The sequence below is a fragment of the Castor canadensis genome, chromosome 10, assembly GCF_047511655.1.
Source record: "Castor canadensis chromosome 10, mCasCan1.hap1v2, whole genome shotgun sequence".
In the NCBI taxonomy this organism is placed as follows: domain Eukaryota; kingdom Metazoa; phylum Chordata; class Mammalia; order Rodentia; family Castoridae; genus Castor; species Castor canadensis.
Window position 1 is genome coordinate 73,698,692 of NC_133395.1, and position 22,195 is coordinate 73,720,886.

Consider the following 22,195-nt stretch of genomic DNA (forward strand, 5'->3'; position numbering starts at 1 on the left):
AGGATACTGTAGGAAGGGCAAAGAAGCCCTAAAAGACAATGTGCCATTGTGTTGGGAAGTACTCATTTTCCAACAGGCTGCTAGATGCAGGTAGCATTTGCCAAGCATGCCCTTACCGAAAGACACATGCGGCAAACAAATGCAACCTGAAAATATTTACCAGGATAGCCTCTAGGAAAAAGCTGGTTTGTTTTGGCACAAGGTGTGAGCCTCTGGAAACAAGCCACTGGTAACACGGCGTGCACAGATGGACTGAGTCTCCACAGAGGTTCACTTTGACCAAGAATCACCCATTCTCTGGGAAATTGTCAGGTGCCCTTAACCCAGCCTTGCAGAGGGATTCTTTCTATGTTAACAAGAAGTGAGAGAAGTTAATGTCCTAGAAATACTCTAAACATTTTTCTCCAAAACATTTTTCCTGACGATTTCCATTTATCCCCCCAGTTCTATCTGTGATCCCTAACTTGACCTTTCCTTTGCTCCTAGTCTTAATTTCGCTGTTTTGGAGGAGTATTGCACTGATCGTTTCTGGAGTTTTAACTTGTTTTTTTGGGAGACGAGCTCGACAAAAGTCCAAAGTTTACCCAAAGCTGGTTTTATTGTTTGGATCTTAAATGTCCTCCAAAAATCATGGTTGAAGGTTTGGTCCCCAATGCAGCAGTGTTCAGAGGAGGGACCTTTGGGACCAAAGGGAGGTGACTGAATCATGAGAGCTCTGACCTCATGAATGGATTAATTCACTTTTGGATACAACAAATGGGCTGCTGGCAGTTGGTGGAAACTTTAGGAGGTGGCTCCTAGTTGTAGGAAGTAAGTTATTGAGGGTGCGCCCCTGAAGGGTGTATTTTGTCCTTGGCCCCTTTCTCTCCCTGCCTGTCTGCTTCCTGGATGCCATGAAGTGAGCACTCCCTGCCTTGCCACAGGCCCAGAGTGATGGCGCTTGGCAACTACAGACTGAAATCTCTGAAACTATAAGCCAAAATAAATTCTTCCTCCCTAGAAATTGATTACCTTGGATATTTTGTCACAGTGACACAAAGCAAGCCAACCCAACTGGGAAGATCTATCTAAAGGACAGATTCTAAGACAGAAAGTTTATATAGAAACCTATAGAATATGAACCCCAGTGAGACTAGAATGTGTCTTTTTCCAAAGTGCCATAAGTGGTTCTGATGTTGAGGCAGGCTAGAAGTAGGAGAAGTTTGGGGGCTCATATGTAGGTTGCCAGGGGATGGACCAGACCACCCTCACCTGGATGGGAACCACTCATGCCCCTCTCCACTCGTTCATTGCTGGGTGGGAATCTCCTGGGTCTGCCCTCCCCATGGGTTAGTGTAGGTTTTAAAAGCACTTGAAAAGGAAAAGCACACTCTGCTGGCTGACTCCACCTGCACCCCACCATGCTCCCTTTGTATTTCCTTTCCTAACTTTTAATAAATCCCATTTATACCCATGCGGAAACTCAAGGATCAAAGTCTTCTGAATACACCATTTTGCCGTCAACCAAGTCAATTAGGTTTGGAAGCTGCTGATGGCCCTTGGGAATATTTACCAATAAATGCTAACTGAGCACCCAGTAAACTGTTTCCCTAGGTACAGGTTGCATGGGAAGGTTTAAAACAGTTCCCATCCTGAGCATGCTATCTAACTGGGCACCTCACATCTATTCAAAACATAATGAAGAACCAAAGTAAACTAAAAAAAATCCTTGGGGTTTGCTTTTGCAAACCTTAATTTATTTCTTACCTCTAAACACTCTCATAGATTTCATTTCTCTGTCCCAAATACTGTCACAAAATCCATGTACTTTATACATACAGACTAATACAGCCTCTCATGTCAAGCCTAACTCTTACGTGAGACTCAGCACCTTTTTTTTGGTCACTGTTTAGTTTTTAAATCCTCAGCAAATTAGATACAGAAAAGCAAATGCAAGATGCCTGAAACCTTGGATAGCACCAAAGTCTCTGTATATTTTATTTTTTTCCTATGCATACATCCCTATGATAAAATTTAACTTACATAGGCACAGTAAGATATTATCAATAGTTAATAGTAAAACAGAACATTTATAATAACACATTGTAATAAAAGTTATGTGAGGGCTGGGGACATGGCTCAAGTGGTAGAGCGCCTGCCTGGGAAGGACAAAGTCCTTTGAACCCTCATACTTCAAAAAGAAAATGTAAATGTGGTTCTCTCTCTCAATTGCCATGGGGTGGGTAGCATATATAGTGTGAATATACTGGACAAGGGATGATTCAGGTCTCCGATGGGATAAAATGGAAGTGCAAGAGATTTTATCACACTACTCAGAGTGGCAATTTTTAAAACTTATGAATTGCTGGCCAGGCATGGTGACTCACACAGGTATTCCCAGCTACTTGGAAGGCTGAGTTTGGGAAGATTGTGGTTTGAGGACAGCTCTGACATAAAGATAGTAGGACTCCCAACTCAAGCAACAAGCCAGGCAATGCTGATGCATACTGCCATCCTAGCTCCTTGGAGGCAGAAGTAGAAGGATCCTGGTCCAAGGCTGGCCCTGGGCAAACACATGAGACCCTATCTCAAATAACCTAAAGCAAAAAGGGTTAGAAACAAGGCTCTATTATATGACTAAAGTGTCATAGCGCTTGCCTAATGAACTCAAGGTCCAGAGTTCAAAACTAGTACCCCCCCAAAAAAAAGTAACAAAAATTTATGAATTGTTTATTTCTGAAATTTCCCTGATATTCTCAAACAGTGATTGACTGTAACTGAAACTGTAGAAAGTGAAACCATGGGTAACGGAGGACCCTTGTATCTCATATCCATTAGCCCCCATTACTTATAAACTATCTTTACTGGTTTTATTTGGAAGCAAATCTAAAAGAGAAATTTATATACAGGAATATAGTAAGAGCATCACTATTTGAGAGGATATAATGGCTATTTTTCTGTCAGGTTAAATATTGCTTTTATAAATGCAGTAAGAACAGGAAGAAGGCCACGGAGCCACAAAGTGTTATTTATTTATTTTGGTGGGACTAAGGTTTGAACTGCTTGCGCCACACCTCCAGTCCTACCTTCACACAGCTTTTTGTAACTAAGGAAAGCTCTTTTTCTCCACCATCTGTATCCTCACAACCTTGTTCTATGCAACAAAGATTCCTTGAGACAGCTCAGTCTTCATCATATTTTTCTCCAAATTCCACTTTGTAGTTTGGGCAGCTGATATTTTTGAGAATTAAAAACTTGGTCCAAAAAAGGGTCCTTCTTCATGAAAGCCTCTGAATGTCCAAAGCAAGACACCAGGGACCCATCTACACTTAAATGAGGTAAAATACAGACCCATGGTTGCATGGACCTTTAAGTCCATGGTCAATGGCTCTCTCTGCCTCTAGCCAAGGAACTGTAGAAAAGTAACACAGTCTGAGACCCTGATCATTCTACAAAGAAGGTGAGTTCAGATGCATAGCCTGAAAAATGGAAATTGTTCTGCATGTCATTTTAGAAATAAGTGCACACACTTTTGTCTAATCTAGAGAGCTTCATTCAAAGGACGTCTCATAAATCTAGCAGGCAGAATGACAACTTCAGACATTACTAAGCTTAATCAGTAAAAGGCAACTCCAAAAATGAAATCCAGACTGTGAATGTCATTATTTTATATAATGAAGTGATTCTAAATGCCTATAAGTCTGGACCACAGTGAAAAAGACAATTCACAATAGTGCTATCTACAGCTGTCCAATGTAGTAGCTGCTAGTTATACTGGTAGTTATAAAGCGTTTGAAAATGTGGTTGGTATAAATGGGGTATTGGATTTTTATTTTTATTGTAATTAATTTAAAGTCAAATTAAAAATTGACATTTGATTCATTCAGTTATCAGAAAATATTTAAGTATGTTTATGTTTAGAACAGTTTACTTATGTGATACTACTGTTTAACTGAAAATCTTATGAAATGTAAATATGAATCAAGAGTTCTGGATGAATTTGGTGTTCAAATTCAGATGTGCTGATGGTGTAAAATACAAACTAGATTTTAAAGAACATTCTCTTCAAAAAAGAATGTAAAAATGTTTTTTGCTGAATACAGGCTAAAACAATATTTTAAACCTATTGAAGTATGTAAAATAAATTATTAAAGTTAATTTAAAATGTTTTTAAGCACTATTTAATGTGGGCTCTATTCCAGACCAATTACTACTTTATAAAGCTTAGACATAGGGAAGAATTTCTGTGGACAAACATGGAACGCTATTATGAAAAAGCCAAGCAGGACTGGGGGCACGGCTCCAGTGGTAGAGTGCTTTATTAGCAAGCGTGAGGCCCTGAGTTCAAACCCCAGTACAGCAAAAAAAAAAAAAAAAAAAAAAAGTTATACAATACAAATCCCAATACTTCCCAAAAAAAAGCCACAATATTGTGTGTATCTATCAATTAGCAAATGCATGTAATTGTGTACATTCACAAATTAGTGATAAAATATTTTATATATTTTTATCTTTTGATAAAATATATATACATGTGAATCACCTGTATTTCCACCTTGCCTGATTCTTAGAGGAAAACAACTCACACATCTTTGCAATTCACCCATTTCTACTGCAGTGTTCACATACAGTGGTCCTCAACGAGAATCTATAATTTTATTTTTGATGCTGGGGATCGAAGCTATGGCCTTACACCTGTTAAGCATATGGTCTATCACTGAGCTACACCTCCAGCCTCTGTAATGTTTTTTTCAATACATCTATGGGGGAAGAAAAGCTGGTAAAAATGTTCTGAAAATTATGACTTCCTAATACAATTTACGCTAGCCAAATAGGCACATTCACTGTTTTGACTCCCTCCACTACCACAACAGAACTGTTGACGCTGTGGACATAGAGATTAGTGGCCTCATAGAGTTACTGTCCATTTGAAATCTCAGGAGCAGCGTGAACACTGAAGAGAGCAGGCCCCTCATTCAAGCAGAGGGTCGACCTGGCACACAGTCACATGGCTCCTTCGACCCCTTCTCATCCCGGTAGGCAGGTCTCTAATTCCCTCCCATCAGTTCTTGCCAGCCACTTCACCACTCCCTTGCTTGGCTTCTTACCCTCCCAAATATAGACTTTTGCTTGACATGTCTTTTCCCTCCATCATGCCAACCCATCTTCTCCTTCAAAGACCTTTAAAAATCCCACTTGAACCATGAAACCTTTCTTAGCCAGATAAAAGGGAAATTATTATTCTCTCCACCCAACTACATCCTGGGCTGAAATAATTTTGAGCTCCCAAGTCAGAAAGCAGGGAGAAAGTACTAAGAGTGTGTTTACACAAATGGAGTGTTAATGCTACATAACCTCTTAATTTGCATTATTACCTCTGTCTCACCTACATTGCTACAGTTTTGTCTATTTGAATAATCTTCATTAAGTAGCATTTTCAGTTTGTTGACATGCTTACTACAGGTCATGTTCACAGGTCTTCCTGAAAAGCATCCATGGTAGATACATAATTATAAACTGACTTTAACTTCCTCCATTTTCCAATGTTCATTTGGAAAACTCAGAGTGCTCAGCAGAGTGTGGATGTAAGGTTTGCTTTATTCTGACAAGTTAGTTGCATCTATGCTTCACTTCCTTATGTGATGACTAACCATTCCTTGTTAATTTGACCAAAGCACTTTTACTCTGTGGCTTTCTGAAGTCTTCACTATCATGCCTTGGCAGCTCATGAAAGTTTCTATGACGTCCAAAAGCTCCCTCACACAAGGGTGAGAGGAGGTGCTGGGAGATTCTGATTCAACTAGCCTAACAGCATGGAGTTTAAATTGGCATAAAAACACAGAAATATACATTTTCATAAATTCACTTATGACTAGCAGACGTTTTCTCCTAGAGTGATTTATGTAAGAATGCAAAGCCCCAGAAAGCAGAGTGCTGTCCCTGGAAAGTAGAAAGAAAGGTAGCGTGAACAATAATTCCCTTGTGTCACTGGAGGACCAAACCATGTTATCTATGAATGCAATAGAAACAGCTGACAGAGACTATCTTGAAGCTGTTTCTTAAGAGATTCTTTAAGATTTTTCGTGTTGCCTTGGTTTTCTGGGAGGCTGTCATATGTAAAAAAGTGGTTAGACAACTGAGATGCACTCATACTCCAAAACCAACCTAAGGTAAGCTGCCCGGCTATGCAGCATCCATTAGGTGCTTCCTTGACATTTGAATAGTTCAAGGTTCTTGTACATGTTATTGAACACTAAAACAAACAAACAAAAAGACAATAACAATGACAACAACAAAAAACCCTGTATCAATCTATAATCCGGGAATAATCGTAAGATGAACAGGGTCTGTACACGCAGCTGCAAAATGTCTTTGTACTTTGTGGTACAATAAATCAATCCAGTATTGTTAAGAGTTAACTCTACCATCACCTTATGCCCTCAACGCATTCTATTTAAAGAGCAAAATTTCTATTTGAAGTACAATTTTAAAATACCATTGCCTAAGTACTTATTTTTTAAAGCAATGATCTATATAATCATACTTTAAAAAAAATCATATGCTAAGATAAAACATAGGCTGGATCCAGGAAAGATAAGAAATTCTGACAGTCCTAATTTAGAGCAAGAGCTTCAGTCCACTCCCTCCCCTCCAATTCTCACCCTACCACTTTACTCTGAGACTAGTCATCTCTTTCTTGGGTCATCCTAGCAGTGATTCTCCCTAAGCTGGGCCCTACTTAAAAACCTGTGGGCTGCCCAGTGCTTTCAGGACAAAGGTAGATCCCCTTGGCAGGGTTTACAGTGCCTTCTGGTCATCTCACCCAGCTTGCCTTTGTATCCCATTATCATTCTTCCTCAGGGACCCTGGGGTCCTGTGGTCTCTCTCTGAACCACTCAGGCACTTTTCTACCTCCCTGCCCTGTAGTATTCTTCAAGTTCAAATGTCACTCCTCTGTGAATTATCCTCAGTCTCTTCCCTCCCACCTAAAAGGATGAGTCACTTCCTTGTCTGAAGGCACTTTTAGGACACTATCCCTGGTTCCTAGCACAGTGCCTAGCACAGGTGGAACATTTATTGAATCAGCATTTCTGTTCATTCTGCAATTTCTCTAGGTCTCCCCTTAAAGACAGGAAGGCTGTCTGATGAAGAAGCCCATAGAAGGCAGGAGCTGGGCCTGCCCATTCACCGTGGACTCCGTCTACTCCAGGGTCGTACACATGTAAGCATTTATTAATTGATAAGAAGGGAAGGGAGGGCTGTTGACTCATTCTCAGGCATTTCCTGATACTTATTCAGGCATGTCCAACTTGGGCGGGTGCTTTGGGCACATGCACCTAATCACTAAGATAAAATCTTTGGGTTCAGAATTTTCTTTTTTTCTAGTAAGGCAATCCATTTCGCCAAATAAATATGAAACAGCAGCATCCCCCACATGGAAAAAGACTGTGATCAGTTAGTAAAAAATTAAATTAGCTCAATAAATTTCACCGAGCATGGTTTCATTCCAATTTGGCGAAAGTGCCTGGAAGGTTTAAAAGTAAATTAAATCCATGTAATTTAAATGACAAGTAGGAATAAGTTAATATTTTTACAGAGAATAATCTTTGACAGTGCCAACTGATTGAAAAACAAACAAAAAATTATCTCAGAAATACTCTCTCAAGTTGGCTGATCATGACACACAAAAAAAATGGTTTTATTCCAATGTAATTTTGAGTTTCATGGACACAGGACCCAGGATTCTGTGAGCACAATGGATAAAAATTGGCTTGACGAATCTGTGCAAAGAAATCAGGTGAAGGTTACAGAGGAAGGAGATTTTATAGCTAAGATGAGATGCTGAGTTTTGCTTGGAGTAAAAGATAGAAAGAACCCCAAAGACAAAACATGGTTATTGCTTGCTGGGTGCTGAACCACTGATGGGAAAAATGCTAGTTAAGTTTGCCCATAAACCTCCCACATCCATTCACAGAATTCTCTTTACTCAGTTAACACTTAACAGATTACTAACAAGAGCCCATGTGCCTTGAAAAAAATGTACTAGGCAATATAAAAATAAAATGATGGTTGATTCTTAGTTTAAGAAAGACTTAGGCAAAACACTGTTACACAATGTCACTACCTCTACAATGGAGGTATGTAGAAAGGGCAGAGAAGTTACAACCTCACAGAAGACTTTACCCTGGAGGTGACACTTGAACTCGTATGTGATACAGGAGTTTGGGTCAGATTCAAAAGGCTCATGCCTCTTCATGTGAAATGCTGCAGCTATAGAATAGACTACTGCCTTGCTGCATTATCAGTCACTATACACAACTCTGAATTGGGAAGGAAGATATTCCATCTTGGACATCTTCAGATGGTTTATTTTCTGAGGTTGCAGAAACATACCTCTCTATCAAAATGTCTTCTCTAAGCAGTGATAAAAGTTCAGATCACCAAACCAGAGAGAATCTAGTACTCTTCAGTTTCTTGTCATATTGTCTTGTCAAAGAGTCATCAACTCGTAGGAAGATTAGTATCAATTCCCTTAGACAAGTGTTCATTCAATAAATTAGTAATAATGGCTACCATTTAGCAAGCAATACAGCATTGGACACACTGAACACTTCATAAATATAAGCTCATTTAATTATTATGGCTCTGAGGGTAGGTATGCATATTTACTTACAAAGACACATATGATATACATATCACAATTCATACACATATTACAGTCTGTTTTTTGTAAGCAGAAAGTGATTTTATTCTTTCTGAATACCTCCTGTTAATCTTGTTCTGTTAAGTCATTTTTCCCCCTAGTTTCTAGATGAGATGTTGGCTAGGTAGCATCACTCTTTTGGTCCCTCTTAGATAATCACACAGTCTGTTATACTAGTACCTTTTTATCAGAATCAGAATTTAAGAAATTTGCTCAAGGTCACATGTGGATGAGGCAAAGCACATGTTCACAACTCTTTTAGATCTTTAGTCAAAAAGTAAATCAAGCAAGCTTAGATCAATTCTCTTCACATTTTGTATTGCAAAAATAAATAAATAAAGGTAATGAATCTAATGGTCAAAGGTTAGAAAAATAAAAAGAATGACATAAAACAAAATGAAACACTATGATTCTTCCATGTAGAGAAAGAGCCAGGATCACAAATCACAACTATGGGCTGGCAATGTTGGATGAGGCCCTGGGTTTGAAACCACAGTACTGAAAAGAAAAGAACTACAATTGTGTGCTGCTTCTCACTGTGGCACTGAACCTCTCCTTACACTGAACACAATGGAGAACTGGGTTTGCATAATGGGTCTTTCTTTCTTCTTTGTGCCACATGACCAGTCTTGAATCATTTCCCTGTGCAGCAGGGCTCAGTGAAGACTGTGATTCACTTCTGTTTTCAGCAAGAAAGAATAAAAGTGAATACTCCAAATAGGATGATACTCCTGGCTAACACTTCCAGACTAACTTTCCACTTCAAGTGGAGGAGACAGAGGCTTGGACTCACGCTCTGAGCTCACATAACTCTGTCAGCCCCAGGAGCACCAAGCATAGGTAGATCTTTTGGCATCAATTTAACACTGACCACAAAGAACAGTCTAACCTTCTTTTCCTTGTGTGGGTCAACAGCAGAAACTTCATGAAAATACAGAGTTGACTAAATGGTTATCTTTCAAAATAAAACACAGCCCAATCACAAAATAAAATGGGGAGGGAGGTCCTAGGAACAATATCAACAATTTTTCTCTATCCTTTCCCAGAATCCAAAGAGCATTTTCATTCTCCTGGCCTAAGAAGTGACAGTCTCTTAGTCACTCCCTAAAACAAAAGCCTTGTCTGGCAGAACAATATGATATTTAATGAGCTCATTGGACCAGTTTGATGGCTGCTATTTTGTGTATAAGGAACACTTGAGAATTGTTGAGTGGGTCTTCCATCATTGGAGTGTGTATACTTCATGAGTAGTTCTGTCCTCTGCCTGAGCTCATTTAATATATTAAGCAGATAATTATACTTAGGTTTTGGTCTTTTAGTTAACTTTCAGCAAGCTTTTCTTCAATTTCTGTATCATGTCATGTCAAATCCAGGCTCTTTATATCTAACCAGCATAAAAATACAAGAGTAGTAGCCGTTATTCCTTTGTACCCTAAACTGTGTTTCTAGCACTACAATAATACTCCTAAACCTTCCTGAGTGAATGACCATGACTGATACTCTTTGGATAACATTGGCATTTAGATTACAGATTAGATTAGTGTGTGGGGCAGGGATTGGATCCTTCTCTGCATCCTGCAGAACTCTTAGACCTACAAAAACAAATGATTTGGATATCTACCATCAGCAGAATTAATTCAGACAATAACTTGCATTCTTAATGATAGTTTAATTATTTGTTGTGTTTGTAATCATCGATATTACAAGCATTGGCCAGGCAGCCCTTGCCTAGGGAAGCCTCACTCTCAGAGCTGACACACAATTACAAGAGTACAGATGAAGGTCACCACTCATAGTTGTGGGAAGGACTAGACCATCCTGGAAAAGCAATGATAGCAGGAAGCTGGCAAGGAGGAGTTTTGAGAGTTCCAGATGGGAGGTGATGAAGACCTGGAACTAGGCTTTGGGAGGGGTAATGGTGACAAAGATCAAGGCATGAGGGACATAATTTGGGAAGGAAAACATGACAAGTTTTAGGAGTGATCTGGATGTAGAAGGTTGAAAGGAGCTTCAGTTTCTTGCCTGGGACTGACTGATAGTGAAAATTAACATATGTGGTGAGGAAGTTGAGCCCAATAAGGGACTTGGAGGAAAGAGACCAAGTCATAGCTTCCCCATCCAGGTGAGAAAAGATCCCAGTTTCAAAATGTAAACAAACCATATAGGGAAATGATAGGGAAAATCTGGCCTTCACAACCAATGAGTCATATAAAGGTATGAATAGCAGTTTATCTTATATACATAATATTTCATGGGCTGATGACTGCTCATATTTCATTAGTTATTGACTTATGTAGAGCTTTGTGTTAGTTTTTTCATTGATGTGACAAAATACCTGACATAAAAAACATAAAAGAGGAAAGCTTTACTATATTACACTTTTCAGAGCTTTCAGGTCATTATAGTGGGGAGGGCATGGCAGAGTGGAGCAGCTCTTATCACTGCTGCCAGGAAGCAGAGACAAAATGCCTGAGCTAGGGGCTTTCTCCCTTTCCTCCCCTTGTTTTCCATCAGGACCCCAAGCCTATGGGATGTGCTGCCCAATTTAGGGCAGTATTCTTCCCTTAGTTAATAATCTCTGGAAACCCCCTCCCACATGCATACACCAGAGGTGTGTTTTACTAATCTTCTAAGCACTTCTTAATCCAATCAAGTTGACAAGCAAGATTAACCATAACACCTGGCATCCCCAGTGGCTCACTCTTGTAATCATAACTACTTGTGAGGCTGAGATCAAGAAGGACATGGTCAGAGGCCAACTTGGACAAAAAACTTTTCGATACCCCCATCTCAAACAGTATCTGGGCACAGTGGTACACACCTGTCATTCCAAGGGCAGAAGGAAGGTTAAAAGAGGAGGATTGCAGTCCAGGTTGGTCTGGACAAAAAGTGAGACCCTATCACAAAAATAACTGGGGCAAATAGGGCTGGAGGTGTGGTTCAAGCTAGTAGAGTGCCTGCCTTACAAGCATGAAGTCCTGAGTTCAAACCACAGTAACACACACACACACACACACACACACACACACACGCACACAAATTAACCATCACAATCTCTTTCACTTGATACAATCTACAGTCAGGGATTTGTCTTACGTGGACCTTAAAATCATCTCAGAGTATTAGAATTTTATTTTTCTGCTGTCTACACAAATCTGTGTCCAAAGGCTGGAACTAGCAAGTCAATCAGGGTGACAAAAAAGATGCATTTCTCCTATTTTCAATAAGCTTGCATTGAAGGCTGAGAAAGTGAGCAGCTGGTTCTTTCAGGTGTTCTGATGGGAAATGAACAGGGGAGAAGGGAAGTGGGAATGGCTTTTGCTGGGCCACTACCAAGAATATTATGATAAAGGAAAATGACAGAAGGGGTGAATTCAAGTATGATATATTTGATATAGTGTAAGAACTTTTGTAAATGCCATAATGTATCCACACTCAGCACAACAATAAAAAAAATTTTAAAAGAATATTAGCTTTCTATTTTTCCTTTATGAAATGGTATATGATAACACAGGATTTGATGACATTTAAGTGAGAGAGTTTAGCACTATGGTTAAAATATATACCAGTCCTTCACAAATGCTTCTTCTTAAACCATTGTTAAGACTTAACTTAGTTTGTACATAGGTAAAGTGAGTGAATGAAAAAGGCTTTTCAAATTAATCTGAACCATAAAATTAAAATATAAACCTCCCTAGAAAATATTGACACTTCCAGATGAAATGAAAATATCTGAAAATAAGAAAACATTTTGTCCTTTTGGTATCTAAAAGAAATATTAAGGGCATTTCATCTTCTACCATTGGACGACCTGAAACAAATACTCTATTAATTTGAACCTAATAACAGATTTCAGTAAATCTAATATATTCATTCAGTAAATCTAATATTTCTCTTCCAACTGAGAACTGGGTACAATCTTAAAGGGTTCAGTTTCTGATCTAATAATATTCTCCCTTATAATTTGCTTTTTTTCTTTACCAACAAAATACTCAATTTCTTTTTAAGTGGGAGTAAGAAAACATCAGGAAATACTCCTTTTTCTGAAACTGGAGACAAGACAGACACAGGCTTTTTGTTTTGAGGTGTCTCAAAATGCTTGCCACCACTCTTTGACAAATGTTACTATAGTAACTGAGTGGTGAGTACCTGTCAATGTAATTCTTCTCCAACCTGAGGTACATCAATTTTAGCAATTAAGGATTGTCTGTATCTTATAAAACAATGAGAGGGAGCATTTTAGTGTTAAGTGTTTATCCCAGAGTCTAGGGTTGAACCCTAATTCGATTTGTTATAATTGGCTGGTTCATATTCCCCACGGGTAAAACAGTATCACCATCATTAGAGGAAATGATGCACAGAAAGCACTGAGCACAGCTGAGAGCACTTACCAGCTACCATTACTCCTTTAATGCAGTGTGATATAACATTAGGTGATAAGTAATTAATAGTGATCTACCGTTGTACAGTTTTTGCTTTATGGTAGTCACTATTGCTTGCCTACTCTTCTTCCTAGGTAAAAGAATCCATTTTATTGGGAAGCAGGTAATGGTCTTTTGTCTCAAAGAAGGTGGATCTAGTCCAGTGCTTGGGAAAGAACCATAGTTCATCCAAGGTAACTTAGTGATTTCATTCAACTTTGCCAGTGCATGGGATAAGGTTAAGGCATGGGATTCACTTCCCATCTGGAAGATGTAAGAGACAGTTTGCTAGGAGCTTTATCAAAATCTTTTTCTGAGAAGGCCTAACTTAGGCCTTCTTCCTTCATGACTCTTATTTTTTGGTTTTTGGTGGTACTGGAGTTTGAACTCTGGACCTCACACTTGCTATGTAGGCCCTCTACCACTTCAGCCATTCCACCAGTCCTTTTTTGTGTTGGATATCTTCAAGATAGGGTCTCACAAACTATTTGCCCATGCTGGCTTCAAACTGTGATCCTTATAATTTCTGCCTCCTGAGTAGCTAGGATTACAGGCATGAGCCATCAGCACCCAGCTCTTCATGACTCTTAAGTGAAGCAAGGACATTTGGAACTGAGATGGTCATCTTGGGAACACATCTAAATACTGGATGGTCTAAATCCATGCACTTCTAAGCTGACATGAACCTCCCCTCTTCAGGTGGTGGGTTAAGCAAACTAATTAAGTCTTTATTTACTCAGCCTTAGATGATTCCATTACTTATAGCAAAGGCACCCTAAAATGACACATATTTCAAATTACTAGATGACAAAATATGTTCTATATATCAACCATAACATTAAACCTGTGAACATCATGTTATTGTATTGTGACTAGGACAAGAGGGACTTAGAAACAAATGTCACTGATTTCCATAATCCTACTTCATTCAGTTGTTTTTCCTTCCCTCCCTTTCTTCTCTCCTTCCTTCTTTCTCTTTTGTAAAGCAGTTGACTAATTACAGAAGACTGGATTTGAATTTCAACTCTGTCTGAGAAAATGGCAGTAAAGATTGAAAAGTGTAGCTAATGAAATAAAAAACAGGAGAAAGAAAAAGAAGAGAAGATAAAATGGATTTGGGGATATTTTAAATGGTTAGAATCTTCATCGCCATTCATAATTTTGATCAAGTTCAAGTATTTTAATGTACTAGTTAAAAATCATTTAGCTCACCAGATGGAAATGGGTCAGGTTTTCAAACACCTTTAAAATTGATACCTCAGTGGGCATAGGCAAGGATTCATCTTCCCATAATGGTAAGCATGAAGGCTTGTTAGGAAACAGATGCAAACTCAGCAGGCAAGAGTCCAAAGTCTCTAATTTTTCTTATCTTTTTTTTTTTTTTGGTAGTCTGGGGCTTGAATTCAGGTTCTCACACTTCCTAGGCAGACATTCTACCACTTGAGCCACTCCATCAGCCTTTCTTATCTTCTTGCAGCTATATTCAGTCAAAGAAAGCAGAAAGGAGACAAATTGTCTTTACTTTCAACCTAGATGGGACACTGAGAACAGGCCTCAGGGCCACCACCCAGTTATCAGGAAAGTAAAAAAAACAATAAACCTTCAGAGTATAGCCCTCAAAACCCTTTAAGGAAGCAGACATTCTCATTAGAAAAGTAGAAAATTAATTTGGGGAATGTAAAAATAGTAAAGTGATATTATAGATGACACCATGTTGTCATCCAATTGCAAGGCCTCATTTTTAGGGGAGATTCATTAAAAATGTGATTTTCAGAAACTGTAAGTTGATAAGCAGACTTTACAAAACACATACTCCACCATTTGCCTTTTAGTTGGTGCTCTTGTAATACTAAACTAACTGCTTACAATTCTCTGAGTTTCTAGGCAATCTACTACCTAGAACAACTTTTTTTATTTATTCTTTTTTCAGTTTTAAAATTCTTTAATGTTGCCACAGAACTTTCTACCTTACTGTAGGCACAAAGCAAAGACCTATGGCCTTTTAAATTTCAACAAAACCTAAGAAAGTATCCTTTAGCTGTATAGTCATATACTTTAAAACCTCCAAAGTGCCAGCAATTTCATAAATGCCATGCCTGAACTTTATAGGAAAAAAAATTGTGCATTTCTAGACCAAGAAAGATGCTACTTAGATTGGAGACAACCGACAACCCTGTTCTGATTCACTGAGTTATACACACATTCCCTTTACTGTAAAATATGACAACAGAAAGAATCTGATAGGCTGCACAGAGTGACAATGTTTTCTTATTCAGGTTACTGAAAAACAAGCTAGTTCAAGAAGGTGACCAAGCCTGGAAAGCTAGGTCTGAGATGCAGCCTTTATCTATCTGTCAAGTTCAATCATGTACAATTAGACCTCCTTCAGTCTGGCTTTAATGGTGTAGGATAAACAACTGACAAAGATGATGTTTACATAAACCTCGCTTCTTCAGTGGAAGCATTTAAAAATCCTTAACATTCGCCAACAAGAAAGAGTCAGGTTTGTTCCTTTCTCTTAAGGAAGTGACAGGAGACAACCAAGGTCATACACAGAGAAAATAACAAAGAAAAAAAAAAGGAAGAAAAACTCTTGTATTTGTGCAGTTGAAGCATTTTATCAATTTTGATTCTTAGGTAACAAACCGTTTTATTGATTTGGTTGAACCCTGTCTGCATAAATATAGCACTCAAATGGAATTTTACTAAAGGATTGCCCTAGTTAATCTAATACTCTATTCTTCTCATGGCTGCCAAAATACATATTTACCTGACTAAGACTAGACTCAAAGAACTCAGCTTATTGTTTCTTAAGCTTAGGGAAAAATTTTTAATGGAAATTTAATTGCACATTTCCATAACATTGCACCTGTAGCATTAGCTGAGCTATCCTAGAATTTCAAAGCTGTCTTCCACTGTTGAACTACTTTGTACTTTGCAATTGATTAAGAACAGCAGAAACAGACAAAGTTGTATATCAAATTAGGGTTTGATAAAAGTACTTAATACAGATTTGAATGCCTTCTCAAAAAAGATTTCAACTTCCTTTAACTGATACAACAACAAATTCTTACAGCACCATAAAAGTATTAGCTGAAATGTTATGGCTTTCGTTTAAATTTCCATCTGCAGCTCATCAAATGACTAAACAGTAGAAAGGAATTAAACCAAATCAGACTCATTACAGAGTCTGATATGCTAGCAGATTATAAACTTTCACTGCTTAGCATCTGGAGTTTTGGGTGACTACCATTTAAATGCTTGTGCTTGTATGTTCTGTGAAAGAGAAAGTGCTTGTAGGAGTTAAGAGACCTGATCATTAAACTTAACTACAGAAATACGTACTTCATTCCCTTCCACACATACCCATCCCCTCTTCAATCCTCCAAATATGCAACAGAAAAAGAGAATGACTCAGAATGAAGGAAAACTAACTTTAAGTTTTTCCCGTGTGCACATTTTTGATAAGCATGTCAACTTTCTGGGTGCATCTGTTGTGCCAGCTGCTCAGGAGACTCCGGTGGAAGGACATCTAGAGCCCAGGAGTTAAGAGACCATTCTGGGCAACAAAGCAAAACTCTGCCTTGACAACAACAAAAAAGCCAAAAAGACAAAACATGGCAACTCCTCTTCCCATTTTTTTTTTTTTTTTGTCTTTTCATTTTTTTACTGGTGGGGATTCAACCCAGGGCCTCGCACATGCTAGGCAAGCACTCTATCACTGAGTTACATCCCAGCCCCTCATTTTTCTAGTGTAAAGAATGCCCACCTGAAATAAACTACCCCATCTAATGAGATCTGATCAAGTGTTCCTTTCTGCTCAAATGCAAATAGTTTACATTTCTTCTCCTTTAGCTGTCCTGCTAGGAGAAATACTTCAAAGTGTTCTTATAAAACTTTGCCTGCAAAACTAGGCTTCCTTCTAATTGTTTTCTGATGTGGTAAAATATAAATCCATAAAGTAAGAGTCAACAAAACCTATCAAACATATCCTCCTAAATAAAGTTCTCCAAGGCCTATACAGCCTCTGGAATGCCATCAGATACCTCCCCATGGGGTTCTCTAAGTTCTAGGAACATTTGCATTAATGTACCAGAATTCCAAGTCCAACAAGGAAGGAAGGGCCTTGACATAGCATCTGATTGTGCCGCAACCATGAAGTTCCCAGAACAATGTGCCTTGTACACAGTTGATGCTCAATTAACAGATACTGAAAAATGTTTGCCTTGCTTTTCTGACACTACTGAACAGCAAGATGTGCTGGCACAATAATGAAGCAAAACTAATGCTCAGGTAGAAGTTCAGTAGCGTAATCTAGCATTGAAGAGTAAGTTAAGGTGTTATGATGGACTGAGCTATTCCCCATTGCTTCTCCAAGCCTGGGAGGTACAACCTTTCAGCCCAAAGAAAGAGAGTACTCTCTTACATGTAGCCCACTGTTTGAGGGTGGAGCAATGTTTAAATAAATGTGATGAATGGGATATCAACTGAGAGAGATCAGTCTGGAAATAAACAAGGGTGAGCTATATACCATCTTGTTTTACAAATACCATCTAAGTTCCAAGGGGTGGTTGTCTGCTAAACCTTCTGCAGTGGGGTTGTGAGCTCATAGTGTGGGGTTCCCAGAAGGCATCACATTGTAGAAAACTATAAATGTTTAGAAAAGAAGGTTATGGGCTGGAGAGGTACCTCAGTGGCAGAGCACTTGCCCAGCATGCACAAAGTCCTGGGTTTGATCCCCAGCACCACCAAGAAAAAAAAATAGAGCCAGAAAAATCTTGATATATATTTTAAGAGATGGACTCACTTCTACACATCTTAAATAAGTACAAACCTATAGTGCATTTTAAAAAGCGGGGAGAAATGGCCCAAACAATGTATGCACATATGAATAAATGAATAAAGGAAAAAAATCCTATTCAAAGGTAAAAGCTGTGGTCTATGAACGTTGTTCATTCACTTAAATCTGATCTGAAACTTTATAAAACAAACCTAGATGATGCCATATGTGTATCTCTAGCCACAAAAACTGCACTTAGGAAGAATTAAGTTGTATCATCATTGATGAGACACATTTAAGAAAAGTGTGATTTACTCATAATCAATGTATCTCACTCATCAAATGGGGAGATGTACTTGAAGATGCTGAGCAAACCGCTAGTAGCTAAATAAATGTAATGTTAGTACCAGCAAGAGATCTGCACACAGAGTTCAGAGATGGTGCTGTCACTCTACAGAACAGCCCCCACCACACAGTGTCATTCCATATATTTTTTTTTTTTTTTTTTGAAGAACTGGGCTGGAGCTTGAACTCAGGGCCTTCAACTTGAGTCACTCCACCTGCCCTATTTTTGTGAAGGGTTTTTCGAGATAGGGTCTTGTAAACTAGGGTTGTCTTCGAACTGCAATCCTCCCGATTGCTGCCTCCTGTGTAGCTAGGATTACAGGCCTGAGTCACCAGCACCCGGCAATGTCATTCCTCTTTAGCCCAAACGCACATCTGAGCCCCTCCTCATTCCAAACATTACTTAAGGTTTAAAGGAAGCTACTTAATAAGATGATCAGGACATTAGTCCCCAAAAGTAAACTTACCCAGTAATGGAGCACTTGCCTAGTATGTGCAAGGCCCTGGGTTTGGACCCCAGCATTGTAAGAAAACAAGTAAATAAAGGATTCCTGAGTACTGAAATGTTTTGAAACAGATGTCTTTTAAAGAAAGAGAATATTTGCATTTATATCAGTTGAAACATCTAAATATTGGCAACTTTCTAAAATATTCTGGGCTATTCTCAGATTGTAAAATTGTCCAGGTCCTATCTCCTCCTACTCCTGTTTGCCTTTGGATCAGTATTTCAATTCTTGTTGGCAACTTCACTAAGCAGCAAGTAAAAGAAGGCAAAGAAAGTGAAATTCAATCATTTTGTGCTGCCAGTCCTAGAGATGGTTTTAGGGAGGAGCAGGCCATAGCTATCAGGTAAAACGAGATGCCTGAATTATAGATAGATTTCCATTATCCCTGGATATATCCTCCCTCCTCTCTGCTAATGAAAATTAGGAGTTTGCTACTGGTTCCTAAACAGAAATACAACCCATCAAAGAAACCTCCGCAACATAAGCAAACTACAATTTTAAAAGAAGCAAAAACCATACACACATTTTTATTTACTTCATTTATTATATCATTCATTTATTTATTTTATTTTTTTTGTTGTTGCTGCAGTGCTGGGGATCAAACCCAGGGTCTCATGCATGCTAAGCAAGTGCTCTACTGATAGCTATATTACCAGCCCTGGACCCTTTTAAGTCACATATTCATACACGCATTTTAAACTAGAAAAAATCAACACAAAATATTCCTAACAGAAAAAATACCACTTTACTGTAGTCTTATTTTGTGAGTATGTGCGTGTGTTTACTAGAGAGATCACAGGGGCAATGATGATGGAGACTTTCAATACTTAGGCCCTCCAAACAGGCTTGTGGGCAGAAGGAAGGCACAGAAGGCTAAGAACTGGCAGCGGCATCAACCAATAAAGTTTAAGTGCCTATAAAGCACTAAGTTCCCAACAGTGCTCTTGATCCTTTGGTCCTTTGGGTGATTACAAAAGCAAAGTAATTATCAGTTAGATTGGGGAAAGGGCCTATGGCACTTAATAGCCTCCTGGTTTAGAGCAAATCACTTTCTCCAGTCTCATTTTTTTTTTCTACTTATAAAATGTAGATGATACCTAACTTCATAGAGTTACTGGAAAGAACAAAGACAACAAACAGAGTGGTCCTATGACCTCTTTTATCCAGAGCAGCACCAAATGACATCCAGGATTCCAGCACAATTATTAACTTTTACTTTCAAAATGTCCCAGTTTGAACAGATAATTATGTGGTTGCCCTACATATAAGTCACCAAGTATGATATGTGACACAAAGTGGAAGCTACTGTTGTTCTAGGAGTATGCATGCATTTCAATGAAAATAAATACCTCTGATTTGTCTTGACCATAAAACCAGTGATATGTGCCTTTCTATCTGGAGAGCAGGGATGCTGATATGGGTTTTGGTTTTCACAAGGTGTTTAGGAGAAGTGATCCTGAGGTCTTAGTATGTGGCCATAGGACATCTGTGAGCTACAGGGACACTGTAGCTACTCCCCTGCTGTACGCTTGCAATAGTGTTAGGTCTGTTCTCTGATGAAAGACCAACTGGGCTGGGTGCTCAGTGCCCAGTATGCATGAGGCCCTCAGTTCTAGACCTAGAAAGGGAACTAAAAAAAAAAACCAAAACAAAACACATGGTCATAAAACAAAATGAAGAAAAGGACCAAAGTAACTCACTGCTATACCATTGGCCAGATTTAGGCAACTTTGTTAACCTGCTTAATTTTCCACTTCTGTCAACCAACTGTATAAAAAGGTTAAAACCAGCATTAATCTTGAACTTTTTCATAAGCCTTTCTCACAGTGTCCTGGAGGTTGTCCCATCACATGAACAGGCATCAATAGGTACTGCTCTGCAGCCAATTCAAGGTGTTTTTTATCCACACTTGCCCATGATTCCTCTTTGGGCCTAGAGCTAACCCCGTATGAACAAGCATTTCCATGTTGGATGGATATTGTCCTTATCAACACAATTTAACTCACTACATCATGCCTGAAAAATGCTGAATTTGTTTTTCCCAATGGATGCGAGGTTGTCTAGAACATTGGACATTTTGCAATGCACGCCAACCCTTGCCTCCTGCCAAGAGGTCAGTGCCCACCCCCTTACCACCTCCCCCCACCGCCCCAGCAGATTATTTGTGAAGTGAATTGAAAATACCTGAAATAGTCGATGAGCATGCAAAAGTTTTCCTCAATGATGCAGCAAGATTTGCTAAATGTTATAGGAAGAATGTGCTCTGCCCTGGAAAGAGCAAGATGTTGAACGGGTTCTCAATGTACCTTTACTCATTGAGCCAGCATCCCCTGGGCATCATGGGGTGGTGGTTAGAAACACAAGGAAGCCATTTAGGGTTTTTAGACTGCTGCGGAGCCCACACACCAGCTCTATGCAGCAATATAAGGCAAGCCTTCACTCTCTGTGAAAAAACTTGGAGCTCCTCACTCTAAACATTTATTTTTTTCAGTAGCAAACCTAAAAGTCCAATGTGACTTTCTGCCACTGAGAAGTTCTGGGGCCAACTCTTATGCTGCTGGAAGGCACACATGTAGGGGAAGGTAGGAATATTCTGATAGAAAATGAGGTGGAAAAGGAGCAAAGTTCAAGAGTGAGGCCCTGAGTTCAGTCCCCAGTACAATACAAAAAAAAAAAAAAAAAAAAAAAAGTGTGTGTGTAGGGGTGGGGTAAAGTTTAAAAGTAGATTTGGAAAAAAAAAAAAAAAAAGCCCAAAGCAAGCAAGCAACTAACTGGTATCTATCCATGAAGTTCCCTTCTCCAGGGGTGTAGCAAGCATTAACTACTCATAAAATAATCCAGTGAGGGTGCCAAGGCTAAGGGAAGGAATGGTCTAAAAGCCCAATTTTCAGTGGATTTAGAAGGGGAGCATTAGAATGCATTCCTATTAGTTTGACATTTACCGAGCATTTACAATGTGCTAGATATTATGCTAAAGAGCTTTATATCTTAACACTTCACTTGCTATCATGAGGCACCCATTATCTTTGCTTCCATTTCACAGATGAGGATACCTAGACAGAGTGGGTAATTAACTACCCAAGGCCACACAAGTGCAGGAGCCAGGGAACAGAACCACACCTGTTTGGCCTGTGACTTGTGTGTTCTTGGTGAGGGTGGGAGCAAATTAGTGGCATAGGAGAAGGTGAGGAGATAGAGCATGCCTGGAGCAGAAAAATGAGAGGAGGGAAGATGGCTGAAAAGCTCAGAGAGGGTCTTAAATGGTGACATCTGATCCACAGAGGTGAGAGGGAGCTGGGAAGGAGCCTTTGACCGTTAGGAGACCACTGAGTATTCCGGGTTCACTTGAGGACATGGGTGGCTATGGCCATGGACACCGAGGGACAGCTGTCTGCAGCACAGCTGGCTGGAGGGAAGATCTGGACAAGTGTGGCTGAGGAGCAGCAGAATGGGGTCAAGG

General features: G+C 39.2%; 1 protein-coding gene and 1 long non-coding RNA gene across 9 annotated transcripts in view; one reads left to right on the forward strand and one right to left on the reverse strand.

Moving 5' to 3' along the window:
* The window catches only part of Fry (FRY microtubule binding protein), a 424,076-nt gene that overhangs the window by 219,076 nt on the left and 182,805 nt on the right, over positions 1 to 22,195 (reverse strand). The gene's annotated exons all lie outside the window — the stretch shown is intronic.
* The window catches only part of LOC141411481 (uncharacterized), a 58,592-nt gene that overhangs the window by 5,927 nt on the left and 30,470 nt on the right, over positions 1 to 22,195 (forward strand). The window contains exon 2 of the long non-coding RNA XR_012436270.1: positions 7,095 to 7,201. This is a non-coding gene — a long non-coding RNA (uncharacterized lncRNA). The remainder of the gene's footprint in view (positions 1 to 7,094; positions 7,202 to 22,195) is intronic.